The sequence below is a fragment of the Symphodus melops genome (assembly GCF_947650265.1).
Source record: "Symphodus melops genome assembly, chromosome: 18".
Classification (NCBI taxonomy): domain Eukaryota; kingdom Metazoa; phylum Chordata; class Actinopteri; order Labriformes; family Labridae; genus Symphodus; species Symphodus melops.
Genome location: NC_136708.1, coordinates 18,297,487 through 18,313,848, shown reverse-complemented (window position 1 = coordinate 18,313,848; position 16,362 = coordinate 18,297,487). Strand labels below are relative to the sequence as shown.

Here is a 16,362-nt window from a genome sequence, read left to right as displayed (position 1 = left end):
GCATCTCCACAAATGATCTGCTTCCGTCAAACTCGGGAGTGAATAATCTGCTAACGGGAACCTGCGAAGGGACCTCGGGGGTTAGGTGAGTATACGCACACACATCAGCTTTACATCACCCATATGACAAAAAAAAAAGCTTTTACAATCTCCAAGGGTTTTATGTTTGCCGAAAGAAGCAGTCTCGAAAGTATCTGACGTACGACACAATCAAGAAAGGACAGATTGAAAGAATGAATTGGTATGCACGTCTTGCATTCAGAATTTTAGATGAATATGATTTTTAAAAAAAGTGTAAATGTGGACTTTGCTAAGGAGGAGAAACTTCAGAAAAAAAATCTGTTAGAGAAGCGAGAACCACCACGACGGATTACACCTACCGACCTCCAACATGATCTGCCTTTCATAGTTTTACAAAATCATGAAAATCTCTAAGCGTTACCTTTTAAGTGTTGCACAATGGATTCTTTTGAGTCACACTACAGTTTTCCATTCGCCTCCTAACTCGCACCTCCATGCAGGTAGAAAGGGTCACACTCCCTGCCTCATTGGAGAGCTGCCAGAGCTTTGATAGCGCTGAGTGTCCGGCATGCCCGCCATCACCTGCCGAGACGAGGCATCCTGGCATTTCATCGAGCGGCTGAGTCACTTCAATGGAAGGTTTGTGTGTGCGTGTGTGTGTGTGTGTGTGTGTGTGTTCAAACCATAAACCAGAAGGAGAAATTGTATTTGGTGGATAAGTGAGGGCATTATTGTTCACATGCTAACAAGACAAGACTTGGTAAAAGTGAAATTACATATTGGCTGCAGTGACTGCCAGCCTGCCAGAACAGGCAGCGTCTTTAATGAGACGCCGTCTCAGATGATGCTGGTGATGTTTATGGAAACTAGAGCAGCTAAATTGCAAGAACAGAACCGTGAGGAGATAAATGCCAAATGACGCTGATTATTCTGTCTGGTCGAACATTTCCAAAAGTCCCAACCAGCACAAGAAAAAAAAAAATTATTATGCTGATTTCCATATATGAACACTTGCTGACACGGCAGTGAGCGTTCTTGAAATTGAATCTTGAGAGCAGAGCTCATCTTTTAAGATAAAGAGGTCCAGGAAGACCAATTTATTCCTTTTTGCAATGCTTTTATAAATCAGACAAAATTCAGCTGACAATACTTTCTAATGAAATGAAAGTGTCTGTAATAAACTTGTTTAAGTTACAAGTTGTTGTATTTATTGACGTCATGTAAGCGCAGTCATCTGAGGTTAGATTGCAGCGAACCCTTCGAGAGGAGAAGAATGTCCGTCTGTTGGCAGATTAGACGCCTATTGAGTTGTCCCGTCCAACTCGTTGGTCATGGTGCCTGCATGGACAAAAGCATGCTTAAAAGAAGTGAAATGGGGACAGCAGAAATAGGCAAGGACAAGCATGCATTTGGCAGCTGAACCTTTTGCAAAGTAGACACAAACTGGGGTGAAAAATAAGACACATGAAGAAGCATGAATGAGGGCTGATTAAAGAGCTTGACGCCCCTCTACTCTTCTTCGTTGAACCAATAGAACCCGATGGTCTCCATGTTGGTGCCTGGGCTCTACCTTTCAATACGCCTTCCTGTTGAAGCTAATGATTGAAAATTGAAAAATGTAAAACACTTCATGAGACATAATGGCATAAATATTGACTTGCCCGGGGGAATGGCTTTGATGCACATTACTCTGCTCCAGCTCTAACTGGCAGCACCCATTAGACACAGAATAGCTATGAACTACGAGCACTGTTTATGTGCTCCGGTGGCTCCGCATTTAGAGAGTCAAGATAAAGATTCAGACATAAAACAGTTTGGAACTGTTGGGAGCGGAGTTATTGAATTCTGAAACGGAGAGGCGTCTGATAAAGATTCGTCTGTTCCTTGGAGCTGCTCGGTGAACGTGTCGATGCCGTGTGTCTCACAGGCCATTTTAAAAGAAGCTCGTTGCTTCCTGAGGTCGGTTCAGTCCTTAAAACTGGCTGCTTTTGGTGTTAAAAAACAAAAACAAGAAACATGTCAGAGTTATCTGAAGGCAATTAGCCAACAAGCTCAATGTTTTCCAGACAACAGACTTATAGAGCAGAGTCGCACCTATTGACATCCTCGTTATCTTTTCACGGGCTCTTATTCACACCTGTGTGAGAACAGCTTTGCAATACCATCACAGTGACACAGGCCTATAACGGCCCTATGGGTGTAATAGAACAATCGATCTTGAATTAGGCTATTTTCTTAGCCGAGCTCGACAGGTTGCTTACACAAGCGATACGAGGACACGGAGAGACACCTGAATAATAAATGATCACAGCAGAGCTCAGAACGCACAGGGGCCATTAGCGTTTTAAAACATGAAGAAAGAGCACGACCACTGGTCTGAGTCAAGCAGGACCAGACACAACAAGTACAGTTCTTGAAGTTTATTCAGATATTAAGCTAAAATGATTCCAATTCCACTTGTAAGGTGTTTTTGTTGTTTATAATGAGGCCAAGAAGAGTTTTAAAGTATGACTCATGACAGGTATAAAAAAAATGAAGCTTTCATCAGATAGATTTATTAATAAGTTCAATTATCCCTTTATATTTGAGAATTAATATCATGAAAATAAACAAGAATCTCATGTCAAATATCTCTGATTATTCTTGCTAAATACATTTGGGTATGTAAATGACACATAGCCAATAAGAGTGCCTCAAATGGGGAACAGGTTGATCCTAACTTGGCATCGTCCTCTGGCAGCGACACAAAGGTTTTTCAGCTGCAAATGAAAAACTTTGTTGAAAAAAAAAAAAAATACCTGTATAAAAGTTGTGTGAAAGTGAAAACAGAAAGCATTTAACCTCGTGACATCTGTGTGGAGGCCTGCTGCTTCTGCTGCTGGAGGAGGAGGGAACAGGGCTGAGGAGGTGTTTTAAGAGATTTCAAAAAGAGGGGTTTGGGGGGGGGGGGGGGTGTACACAGAACCATTTCACAGTCCAGTGCGTCCTGCATTTCACATTGAACAATGACAAAGACATTTGAGATTTAAACAATGCAGCTCTCTCTCCGTGTGATCGAGCTGCTCTCCAAAACTGTCATCCGTCTCAGAGACCCTTCCCCTACTGTCATGATTCAACTACAAACAGACCTTTTCCACCTTTAGTATTTACATTCAAACAGGAGACCAATGAAACATGTAAAAGCAGGATAAACTGTACCGTTGTGCTCAGCAGCACGGTAGGGGATGATAATTCAGACAGTGGGAGGACAATCTCCAGGACTGCTTTTATCATTAGTATTCTATGGAGGTATAGAAAATCTTACTAGTCTGAAGACTTCATTGCGTGTCCCTCTATTATATGTAAGTTGACGAGAGCATAAATATAACGTCGCCTCAGTATAAAATACAGTCTGAGAATCTGCATCTCTGTGAAAGCTCCTTTCTTTCTTATCAGAAGAAAAAGATTCAAAAGTGTAATTATCATTCACAGATAACTGAATACTGGTCTCGTCATTCGTAATGTCTAAGTGTACTGGGTGGATTTTTTTTTTCTTTCCACCAAACATATGGCAAGTGTAGTAAAAAAAATAAAAATAAATAAGCACCACAAAAATAGATCTTAACAACAGACGGTTGGCCAACTAAGAGCAGGGTCAGCCTTAACAGGCGGGGTCGGGGTAATCGGCACTTTGAAATCTGCAGGCTGACGTGCAGGGAATCCATCAATGACAAAACCATTAGGCAAGTGTGCTTTCTGTGTTCAATAAGAGAATACAGAGGTGGCCATGTGGCGTACAATTAAATAACTGCAGCGAGGTTAATATTGATTAGTTGTAAGAGAAGAAAGATGAGAACCCCGGACGGCACTGATTTATTCTTTGAGTAAGAAGCTGCCTGACATACACCTGCGCTGGACACAAACTGTACAAAATGTTCACTAGAAAATAGCTTAAAAGGGAGATTTGAATGATATTTCCTGGAATAATCTTTAAGTATATCTCCCGCTTAGACGTCATACTCAGATTATGAACGCAGCTGAGGAAACGCGTCTTCTTCTCAGTGTGGGCCGGAACGGTGTGAATTCTCCACGAAGCTTAGCGTCCGATCTCGCATGAACAACAATATTGGACTGAGTGAGGCTGAAAGCAAAACTTTTCACATGAATCCTCCAGTAAGGATGGTCAGGAACTAAAGCATCAACTTAGCTGAAGCAACACATTTACTGAAGTTATTTGTGTGATTTTTGTATTCCTGTCAGAGTCAAGCAGAACAGTGCTAGAACCAGTTCTCTAATTGCGTCTGAACTTGTAGATACATCATCTTAAAAACTAAGTTATGCCTCCATTTCAGTGGCATTAAGAAGTACTCGTAACGGTACTCTGCATCAGTGAGTACCCAAATGTACGTGCACTCGGTTTGCAAACAAGTTGTTTTGGTGCATCTCTAGTGTACACACACACACACACACACACATTACATAAATCAATAAATCATGCCTCAAACACGGCTTGTGTTTTTTGTTTTTTTTCGCGCTCAAACCAGAAAATGGCATCATGATAGTGATGCCCAAATCCCTAAAAAAACAAACTTTAAACTAGCTGTTAACAAACCGATATAACTGGGGCACTGGTGGGGTTTTATCTCGCACATCCTCACAGCCCGTTAATATCTCACAGGGGCTCAGATTGCTGGAGTAAAATCCACGATCCTGAGCCAAGATCGCACAGTTTCAAGTCATTGGCTTTCAATCTGCATCAGACTCGTCTAAAGGAAAGCTCTGAAAGATCCTGTGTGATGAACATGTTGGCTTGACAGCTGATGAGTGGACTTGATTTGTAACAGATGTTGCAGTGACAGTCTCTGAACACTACATGGGCACCAGATGGGGGAAGTTAAAGCTTGGTTCCTCACACTGGAGATCAAGAACATGCACAGAGATGAGAGGAACCGACTGCGATGTGGACTGCTGGTGGCGCTTGGTTTTTAGCTTTTAGCCTTCGCCTGAGTTACCTGAATGAAGCGCGTGATTTTGAGTTCTTCATTTTGGTCTTCTGTAACGTAATCAGGAAAACACCATGTGCCATATATGACAACTGAAGAGCGAAACACTTGACAGAAATGAGCCGTCTACAGGCTACCTGCAGGGCTCAGCCGCTGCTCTGACACAGACTGAGCTCAGCACGGTGCACGTCGGAGGTTAAGTGAGAATGTAGCAGGATGTTATGTGGAGAATTCCCCTCGAGTCAGTGGGGAGAAGGTGGTGAAGTTTATCTCCTGAGACATGTGGACGGTGCATAGACGTGATGTATGAGCACGAACTCTACCATCTCCACATACGTGATGTTAGTGCTGCGGTATGTTCGTGACTCTTCAGCGTGTTTTTATCCGCTCTTTTGTTGACTCTGTGATTCCATTGACCTATACGGACATAAAGGCAATCCTCCCGAAAGTATCTCGATATTTTTCAGGAGTGTAAATGTGACAACGACAGAGTTTACAGCTGCAGTGTCCAATTTATTTTAAAAAATATATTAAAAAAAGACGCGTAAATAAGCCATTGCAAACAAGCCGATACAGGGCTTTATTTCCTGTACATAAAAGGAAGGGGAACTTTTCTAATTTAGTTTTCTTTCATAACTTATCCATCAAGGTCAGTCCTGTGCTGTGGGTAAATAAACACTACTCCCTGAATCCTTTGATAAATGATGCATAGAAAGAAAGCTATACAGCGCTGGGTTAAGTAATATGTTGGACGTCCTTGAAACATGAGTGTTGCTCGGGCAAGTGAAGACTTTTTTAGTTGGAGTCCGTTTAAAAAGGTAAGGAGAGGGCTAGAAACAGGACGTTCCCAAAAGCGCAGTTGCTTGATTTCAAACTGAAAAAAAAAGAAAAGAAAAAAGAAGCTTGTATCGAATGAAATGGATGAAAGGCATGCCAATTCCACATTTAGCCAAGAAGTCCACTGGGACCAGAGGCTTCTCTTTCATCAAAACCCACTGTTACCATCGCCCCAAAAATAGGCAAGGCACTGGGAGAGCCAGGCAGACACAGCAGGTTGCAAGTGAATCCCGGAGTAATTACTGGCACACAAAGAGCTTTCCGTTATAACAGGCGGCTCATCAATTGGATATCACAAACACAAACACAGAGGACAAACAGCAGCAATAATTACCCGACTAATCATCACATGCTGAGATCTCAATTGAAGAGATTCTTAAAGGAGCTCACGTGAGAAGGCTTCAGCATTAAAATTTGTGTGGCGAAGGCAATAACATATTTATATAACGGCGAGAGCGTTAGCCCACAAAGTATCCCTGATTTGGATGTGAAGGAACTCGACTCAAAGGCTGTTGTGCTTAGACAGACCAGCACATTTTGGAGCTACACACCAGCAATACTAAATCCCCCACTGTGAAGCTCTAGGCTGAAAATCCTGCAGTGAGGGTTAACCGAGGGCAGCTGCCCACAGACATCCACAGCCTAAAAAAAAAAAAAAGGGAAAAAATCATCTCCTCTTCCATTCAAACATCCACCTGCTCCAGCAGAGCGGGAATCTGGGAGAGAAAAAAACCACAAAGGACTGAAATGAAAGCATCAAACTAGATGTTAAAAACACAGCTGTGGACAATTACATAGCCTACATGCAATGGCTTCCCCTTGGTCGAAAAAACGCTGTTATTGCTCTTTCCTTGAGCACATTCGCCGAGAGCTGTTGAGTCACTGAGAGACAGAAGAGAAAGTGGGTTAAGACATTTACGCCTCATTGGCTTAAACAGCAGTTTTAATACCGCTCCAGTCAGGAAGAAGATACTGAGCACTTTACACAATGTCTCTCTGCAAACTCCACAGTCGTTAATACAGAGCGCCAACATCATAAGACAAGTTATAGCTGCCCCAAAGCTGCCATATCTCCACCAATGGGCCAGCCACTCTGCTTCAGAAACCCTGAGGGGTCAAAATTTACAGCCAGCGCTGAGTAATTACACACTGTCTTCTGTACCACCGCTGTCCCTTCATCATTATTTCCCAACACATAGCTGCCTCTGCTGTTTCATATTTTTAGGCTTGAAGATAATGGAGGGAAAAAATAGATGCATGCCTCTCTCTCTCTCTCTCTCTCTCTCTCGTTCTCTCTCTGACATCTTTAAAGTCTCTTTTCCTAGAGTGGCAACAAAGCAATGCTTCATTCTTCCACGGGGGAGTCTTTTTGGTGGTACAAATTCCCAAATCGTGTCCTTTCTCCACCGCACGGAGAACACAGACACACCGAGTCTGGAGCTGGAGAAGTTACTCACTAGCTAAAAAAGAAGGGCTGTTTGCAGCCAGTAGCTGGTTGATTTGCAGTTAAATTTCAAGGGAATTAGACTCTGCTCTTTGAAAATCAAACACGCGTCAGCCCTCTGAGACCTGAACACACTTCAGTGATGAGCAGGATTTCCACTTTCCCCTACCACAAAAAAAAAAAAAAAATGAGTTTTTAATTAACATAAATCTTTTGATTCACACATCTGCCTGGAACACTTCTAATTCATCGCTATAGCATGATGAACCGAGTCATGTCTTACTTTCCACCCTTTCAGATAGCGCTTCAGCTATACTGCTCGATATAAAGAGAAGCAACAGAGCATAAATCTCATGAGTCATTTTAACTCTGCATGCACAGTGGTCATTTCTCTGACGACTGATGGTGACATCAGACGGGCTTTATTAAAACAATCAGCATGTCATGCTTTAGGTCACGCTGCACGTTCTGAGCCTGCGTACGTCACAATGGTAAACCCATTTATTCATCTGTACTAATCTGTTTGTAGTTAGCGCGTCACTGTCAACCAACCGTCGATCAAGTGTAAACTACAAATTCAAACAAGTTTTCTTAAAGCCGCCTTTCCAAGAAGCATCGACGGCAGGCGTTCTATGATCAGCACCACGGTGATGTTTCACAGACGGCCACCTTTGACCGACAGAAAGGAATCACACACACAGAGTAAACCGTTAGCTTTCCAGCTACAATACCTCCGTTTGTTTGTTCCCTTACAAGCTTGGTCCTGTGTTGTCGTGTACGAACCAATACTGCAGGAAAAACTTACCCACAGTTTAAAAAAAAAAAAAAAAGATTTTTCAGGAAGATACAACAGGTTTTTTTGTGCAGCTTCAAAACTCACCTGCCAAAAAAAAAAAAAAAAAAAGTGTCACTAACTGTCTGTGTGCTCCATTTTCTTCGACAGCAGCGCTCCTAACAGTCGCCGACATTTATAACAATGAAGTGTTACGTTCTGTTTGGAGAAACAGGGGAGGTGTTAACGCTAAACCATTCTGTTGGCAGACTGCGTCTACGCGTTCTGCATACAGAGCCATACCAACGTTTTAGAGCTCCCCATTAACTTTCATTTGAATTTTATTTAACCTGAGTGAACTAGTGTGACAGAGTGCATCGCTCATGCTTACAAAAGATGTTGCCCTTCAGTGAAGCGGAGAGACACTCAGAGTAAACATTCTCAGCAATTAAAGCTTTCGGCTGACTTACTCAAGTAGACTAATAAACAGTTGTCGGCCCTTTAATGTGTGTGTGTGTGTGTGTGTGTGTGTGTGTGTGTGTGTGTGTGTGTGTGTGTGTGTGTGTGTGTGTGTGTGTTTTGGCATTGAAAACAAATCACGTCGTATTTTATTCAAAAAGAAAGAGAAACTGCTCGTCAACTTCCGCGGTGGACGCAGAGAAAAGAAGGAATCCATGGGCTGCTTCGACGATGCGATGGCAGATCGGGTCTCCGTTGTCGAAGCTGGAGATGCACAGACAACATGAGCTCGCAACCAAAAAAGAAGGCGTGTTTGATGTCTCAGCTCTTAATGAGCCACGCAATCTAATGAGCAGCCATGCAGAACACAGATATCACCATGGGAGCCTTCTTGACTTTGTAAAACACGGGGAAAAGCTTCGCCATCAGGACTGTGGCTCTGCCGTTATAATGAAGCTGCAGGGAGAGGACGCCGATTGGTCTGCTGGGGGGGTAAGACTGCGGCGGTAATTTCCCGCAGACAGAAGACAATGAGCCTTTGGATGTGCTTCCAATTCAACGTCATCGACGACGTGGTGAGGCCTCGGTGCTCAGGGGTCGGGGTCTCCAACGAGGGAGAACAAGCTACCGGTAGCTCGCAGGCTCTCAATAAGTAGCTCGCCAAGCAAAAGCAAAATTAAAAAAAATTCTGAAAATAAAAAGAATCTACCCAATGCATAAAGGAAACCTCACTCATAGCAAACTGCATCTACTTAATACAACTCTAGATGTACCTAACCAGATTAAAATGCACGGGAGCTGACAGCATGCAGGGTCAGAAATTTAATTAAAAGGTAAGCATATAAGAATATTAATATAGACTGCAAAAACAAAATCAAAGTAAGGGGAGTAGAAGTTGCTCTTGACTCGGTTTATCTTTTGAAAGTTGCACTCATCCTAAAAAAGGTTGGAGACGCCGGCTGCAGGGCTTCAGTGCAGAGGATGAAGAATAGCAGATGCACTGTAGCTTTAAGAAGTTCCGTCTTATCAGTGAGGCCGAGGCATTCCTAATGCGTCTCAGCACTGGGACGACTTTTATTAAGTGTCTGAGACAGTGCAGAACAAGCTGTGAAGGTCCACACTTTAGTCCGAGTTAACGCAATTTTTTACAGCCCGCTCAACTCGCTGTGTTCTCTCAAACAGCTGTGTGACCTATTTTGGGTGGAACGGCATGAGCAGAACGATGGAGCTAATTCGCACTGGTTCCACATTCTCCCACTCGAAAGACAAAACTGGCTGCAGCCATGTGGATACATGTTCAGATTTTCACAACAGTTTACTGCTCGAAAGTGTCCTTTGCGCTCGCCCTATTGCCTCAGGTTGTCACTAAAACAGACAAACAAAAAAAGCCGGACAATTATGGGCCACGATGACGCAATTTGGTGGCCGCAAAACCGCGCTCGAAGGCAGTCGGCTCTGTGAGGCGACGAGAACGGTGTTTAAAAACTCCCCCAGCCACAGAAACCTAATCACTCATCCCTCCATGAAAAACACACAGCTGCCCTAATCCGACTTTAGAACTTCAGCAAAGATAAGAATCAAGCAGCGCAAATGCATGGTGATAGCATCTAAGCTAGCAAGCGGGGCTGCAGGCGAAGAGGATACATAAAAAGCAACGATGAGCTCATGCTGGATGAAGGATCCACACTCGACAGATTTTGGAGTGCTGAGTGAGAGAGAGGAGAGCTTCCTCGCGAGCTCTTGTCTAGGTAGCAAATCTGGAAAAAAATAAAAATAAAAATCCAAGCCGGGGGGGGGGGGGGGGGGGGGGAGTAGACGTGATCCAGCACCCAGTTACAGCTCGCCTGAGAGATGGGACTGTGGGACGTTTGCAGCCAAATTCTGCTTTTGTCTTGCAGGCCTGGTGAAATAGGGCTCAACCTTGGCTGTGAGTGTCATCGTGACATTACACCAGCTCAAGCTGCAGCACCCGCAGGTACAGTGTGTGTGTGTGTGTGCGTGCGTGTGTGTGTACACACATGTGGGATGAGGAGAGGGGGTGGCACTGTGGCAGAGAAGGAGAAAGAAACGGATGACTCTCTCAGGCCGACTCCTGATTGAACTGCAGCCCAGAAATGCAGAAGGGGGGGGGGGGGGGGGGGGAAATGGTCTCTCTGATTCCTTTCTACCAGTGAGTGATGCTGATGCAGACAGAGATGCTAATGTGACGAGCTGTTACAATGCAGCACCTTTAGGAGACATGCCTTGTGCCCGCTTCAGAATGTCCCCAAGTACGGCAAGGAGAGATATACAGTCATGTAAAGAATGAGTAGGGCAGCTTGCAGTAACACACTACCTTCAGCTTCTCTGAAAAGGCTCATTTACTCTTACTCTGGGTGAAATGAACTTATTAACACTTCGGCTGGACGAGAGCAGCTTGACTTGTCCCAGCCTGAATAAAATGTTAATCGGGTTGAACCAACCATCCCTAAACAGTCCCTCTGAGGAATCCATTCAACGGAAGAGCATCTGGCTAATGGCCACCTACTGGCCCAAAACTACGACCTCGCCATAATGCAGCCTTGCGTAGCAGCACCACAGTCTGCTATTTGTACAACATCGTTAAAAATTAAGGACTTCGCCTGGAGGGGTTCAAGCTCAGCCCGTTCAAATAAAAAAACATGTTCACATTTCGATGTGGTGAAATAATCCCTCTTTGCCTGTATAATGGCCGAGGAGGACGAGCAGGGCCGACTCCAAAGGTCAGGAAAGATGGGCCTTATGATTTGATCTAATTTGCCCGTTGCTTTCTTGGAAAGTCCAAAGACGGTTTTATCCATGAAATTTTAGAAAATGGGGAAAGGTCGAGGATATCCCAAAGCTAAAAAAAAAAACACGCTGCTTCTTTTCTCTTATTTAATGTATTCAAATAAGTTAGCAGTCATACAAAGGAAAAGAAGCAGAGAACATTTCCAACTGAGGCTCAACAATGATTGTGTTTGGCACTTTCTATTAAAAATATCTAATGTCTTTTTTTCTGCCTATCTACTGTTTTGACCTCATTTAAGGTCTAAAAAGGTCAACTTTAGTTTAAAGTATCCGCGGCGATAATCATAAACGGGACACATTGTTTATCAGAAGTTTCAGTCGAGGGACATTTAAAGTATCAGAATCCGTGTGAAACCCAGTCGAAAAAACCCACAGGAGTTTACATCACACGATGTACCAGATGGTAGCAGTGAGAGCATTATCCAATAATAATATCCCATAACAAGCTGACTGGCACAATGACAAACTACAGCTGTTAGCATTCAGCCAACGTTAGACAAATATTCAAAGACCTCAACAATCGTTGGTGACTCTAAATAAAGCAGGTGTGAATGTGAGCGTAGCTGGTGGTCCGTCTCTATACGTCAGCCCTGTGATTGACAGGTGACCAGTCCAGGGTCTACCCCGCCCCTCTCCCAATGACAGCTGGGATTGGCTCCAGCTGCCCCCGCGAGGAAAGCGGTAAAGAAAAAGGATGGAATGCACCTTAACAGTGCTATTTTTGAGGAGATTCCCAAAGGTTGGATGTAATATGATTGATAATGGTGAATAGGGGTTCCAGGTCTGTGACTTTATAAAACGATCTGTGGCAGGGCTTTTCAAGGCCTCCACAAGATGGTCATGCTTTGAAATGAAAGTTGTGGGAGCTTGGAGGCGCAGATGGGAGTTGGATCACAGTTTGAGAACGAAGCAACAAAGACGAGCCGACGGGAAGAGAACAAAGAAACGTGAACGAAAGAAAGAAAGAAAGAAAGCAAATAAGAAAGTGAGTGATGACTTGAGTACCTTCATCTCTTCAACGGAGAAAGTTTATTTCAAGGTCAAGATAAGCAGTCATGGTAAATGAAATTCTAATGGCCGTGGTAATTGCCAAATTGCTGGAGCTATATTGCAAGGGAAATGTGGATGTCTGAGGTCACTTATCTCTCCTGAGTGAAATCATATCAAGTGCCTAATGATCTCCTTCATATATTCCAGTGAAGCTTTGGAAGCATTTTTAATGGAGAGGCGCCATCATCAGAGGCAGATTCATCCCGTAAGTGTCGGAAATATCCCGCTTGATCTCCCTAACTGGGGTGCACCTGCTTTAAAGGAGACTTTGCTTTTGAAGGTCACGGGTTGAGATGAAACAGACGACGAGCCATCACAGGCCGACTGCATTGACTTCCCCCCTCTTTGATTTTAAGAGTCACACACACGAAAAAAAAGCAGCGAGGGGAGCGCTTTTCAAGTGACAAGCGGGTTAAGGATGTAATCGCCGCTGCGAGTGACGAAACCCTTTTGAAGAAATGTAACTTAAACGTTTGCACGAAGTTAAGAATGCGCAGAACTCCACGCAGACTGAGGAGGAAGTCGAAGGTCGCGGTTAACGCACGGCTACGTCTTTAATGGACTCTCGTCTGATCGAGAACACCAAAGCTTGACTTCCATCATCTCACATTTGATGCTTCTGGATATTTTTATTCATGCTGGTAACGGTTTTTACTTGAGCATTACAGAAACAGCTTGATTGGTCCTGATTGTTAATGCAGACCATTTTTAATGAATCCACTCGCCTTACTCTTGTTTCTGGACGGTATCTGAGGTGATCTAAATATCTGTGCTCGATTAATTGACTGAAGAAAGTGTGCATTTTATAGGTTTGGGGAAGAAAGCATAATGCTTGTTGTGTCAAGATGTCGGTGCGACGTCCACATTTTACTTCCTGCACAGCAGCACGATACTGCTGCCATGGTTTATAAATGTATACACTTAAACATGTTTGCTGGCAACAACTGGAATGTGAATAAATGTGTTTTCAAATCTGCTTGACTTTGTCTGTTTTAGATGATACATAGCCAACAAAGTCTCTAAATGTTCACCGTGTTTCTCTCGCTAAAAGCAGAAAGAAAGGAGAGGAATGTGAAGGCTTTGTTGGCATCACCATGGCGTCCATATGGAGTCTGACTCAGAGAGGAGCGTTGGAATCAGGCTGCCAAACTGCTGCTGTGACTCAAAACTACAAGAATAGTTGGCTTTCGTCTCCACCGACAAGAAAGAAAAAAAAAAAAATCATCTTCACAAAAACAGTGGAACAAGTGGAAGCGAGATTACAACGAGTGGCACCTGCTCTCGAGACAGCACGAGGCAAAGAGTGAGGCAGGATCACACAAGTGGCCTGCAGCGGACAGCTTGGCTCCTCTTTGACCCAGCTCTGACTTTTTTTTTTTTTCCCCCACACAGATTCTGATGTTTTAACATTTTATGAGGGCTACTTTCTTGTGGGTACACACTGGAGGTCTGATCCAGGCCACATTTAAAAATCAACGTGAAAAGCCAAAACAAAATATCAGATCTGAAAAATGTAGCATTAATGCTTGCAGTGCAAACGCAGTCCAAGGCTTGAAATCCAGAGGTTAAGTCCATCCAGTTGTTGGCAAATGTCAAAGGGCCTCAGCAGACGACAGGGGCCATGGCATTGGGGCCAATGATTAGCATGTGGAGGGAAGAGTTGTTCTACATGTTTCAAGGACACGTTACATGTTGAACTGTTGTCTCAACTTATTTATTAATTCCAGCAATCCGTCCTGAAGATTTCAAGATCAAGAAGAAGAAGCAGCATGAAAGGCAAAGTGGGAGGGCAGAGTCGAGTCCCAATGCATGGGCCTTGACCGGTGGAAACTGAAACCATGGCTAAGTGGTTCTTGTGATGTATTTTTTTTAGGCCCTAGCACTGGACATATGAAGCACAGTGTCAGGGTACAACCACATCGACAAACAGGGTTTAGCTGATTGTCGCATCGGTGGAAAATGAGTCCAAACTCGTGACATTCTGTGATGATGTTGACACCAATAAGATTTTTTTTTTTTTTTTATATACCGGAAAAGTAAAGCCAGTATGATTACCCAGCTGTTCTTTACCCAACATTTCATCAAGGCATTTCAGGTGACTGTTGGAGAGCTTGGTGTTTGCTCACAAACACAGAAGGAACATTGCCTCTGTAAACTCAAGCCTGTCTCCGACTGAGAAGTCCATTTCCCCTTTTTTCATTCCACCATTTATAGAGAGCAGTTTCTTTATCAAGCCGTCAAATAAGGGTTCAGAGGGAATCGGTGATAAGCCTATAATCTTTCAGTGGAATTTGAAAGCACTGCTTTTTTCTCTCTCTCTGTCTTTTTTTTTTTTTTTTAAATCAAAGATGTCTTAAGGCCTGAAACTAACGGTTTATCTAATGGCCTGAAAAGTGCTACGATGCCCCTTGTAGGTTGCCTGGAGCCCCAATGACTCACGCTGGTCTCAAAGCACACTTATTATAGCAGCATGCCAACAATGCTCGCAGTTTCCATGAGGGGGGGGGGGGGGGGGGGGGCCCTGTTCTCAGAGAGCGCTCGCATTACATCGGGCCTTCTGTCACCCTGGTCAGGGTGGACATCATAGTGGGAGCCAGCTGTTCAAATAATAACACTGACCTACGAGGTTCAGGCTGAAATGAAAGCAAACGCAGCATCCCAGAGTTTTTCTTCATGGGTCAATAAGTAAAATCCAATCAGATCTTATTGTCTTCTTTAAACCGTGTCCAAAAAAGTTGATTGCGCCAGAACGGGCTGGAAATGGTTAAAACCTCTGACGGTGAGTATTAAATCTCTTAAATGGATTTTTAAGGGCTTTTAACCTCATTGAATAAATTTGTTGCAAGTCATTAATTTAGATATTGATTTCCCTCCATTTTGGTGTCAAGCTGAAATCTCACATTTGCCATGCGTGGATCTTCAGCTTAATATGTGCTTTAGAAATCAGCAGCAAAAACAAAAAGGGGAGCTTTGCCAAATCTGCTAAAAAGCAATAACAGTCAACCCTACACAAAAATATTATGACCTTATGATCTACAGCATTTTTTTATATATATATTAATGGGCAACAACTCAATATTATGTGGCTATTTCAATGGAAGTTCAATATGTAACACACGTGGAAACTGAGAGTACGCTCTGTACAGAAGCAGCATCGACACAATCTTCAGGTTTCACTCGTCGTATGATGAGTAAAAGCCAAAAAGGAAAATTGATCCAGTTTTTTTTTTTTTTTCAGTTTTAGTGGTTAAATCTTTCTTGTCAAACGTCCAGTGTAATCCTTGATACTGGTAAGGTCCTTTACCTGCTGTTTGTATTTGTGTATTGAGATAACACTTGTTATAAATTGATGCTATACAAATAAAGATTGATTGGTTTATTGGTCGTGTAGTTAGTTTTTCCTGTTGGGAAAATGACCCAACAATGCGTCCTTGCTCTCCATAAGAACATGTAGACTGGAGGTTAGGTGTCACTTTTAACAGCTGGTATAGCACTGCACAGTAAGTGTAACCTATACACTGCGCTCCGCCTTGCTTCACAGCTGGTGTGACTCGGCCAGACTACCTGCTGCCAGATGCCCCGCTTGATAAGCGTGATGATATGACAGCGGCCTGACAGGCTCGTCTTTCTCTGCCGGCCGCAGATTGACAACCTATTCCAGCTGCCATTCTGTCCTGGTTGACAACCACTTCCTCCGTCCATCTGTCATTCCTCAATCTCTGCCCTGAGCTCTGCTCCGCCCACGCGCTTCCCCACCGCTGCTCCTCCACGCGCCTGTGCCCGACGAAGAACAAAAAGCCCTCCCTGGGCAGCTGTGTCCTTTGCCTGGCGCTCAGCTGTACTGCCGGCTTGAAACAAAGCCACGGCCTCAGACCATAATGCTGCATAATGTCACACCAGGTGGGCTTGCCAGCGCCTGTGCGGGGACAATAAAGTCATCTCCTCTGAATGGGCCGAGGAAAATGAACAAAAACACAACAGCTGAACAA

At 43.7% G+C, this 16,362-nt stretch overlaps 2 protein-coding genes across 3 annotated transcripts in view; both read right to left on the bottom strand.

Moving 5' to 3' along the window:
• Positions 1 to 2,754, bottom strand: part of cratb (carnitine O-acetyltransferase b) — a 184,389-nt gene extending 181,635 nt beyond the window's left edge. For both annotated transcript variants that reach the window (XM_079367927.1, XM_079367928.1), the window contains exon 1: positions 2,742 to 2,754. The gene's annotated coding sequence lies outside the window, so the exon portion shown is untranslated. The remainder of the gene's footprint in view (positions 1 to 2,741) is intronic.
• Positions 1 to 16,362, bottom strand: part of LOC306839310 (dolichyl-diphosphooligosaccharide--protein glycosyltransferase subunit STT3B) — a 78,995-nt gene that overhangs the window by 51,294 nt on the left and 11,339 nt on the right. The gene's annotated exons all lie outside the window — the stretch shown is intronic.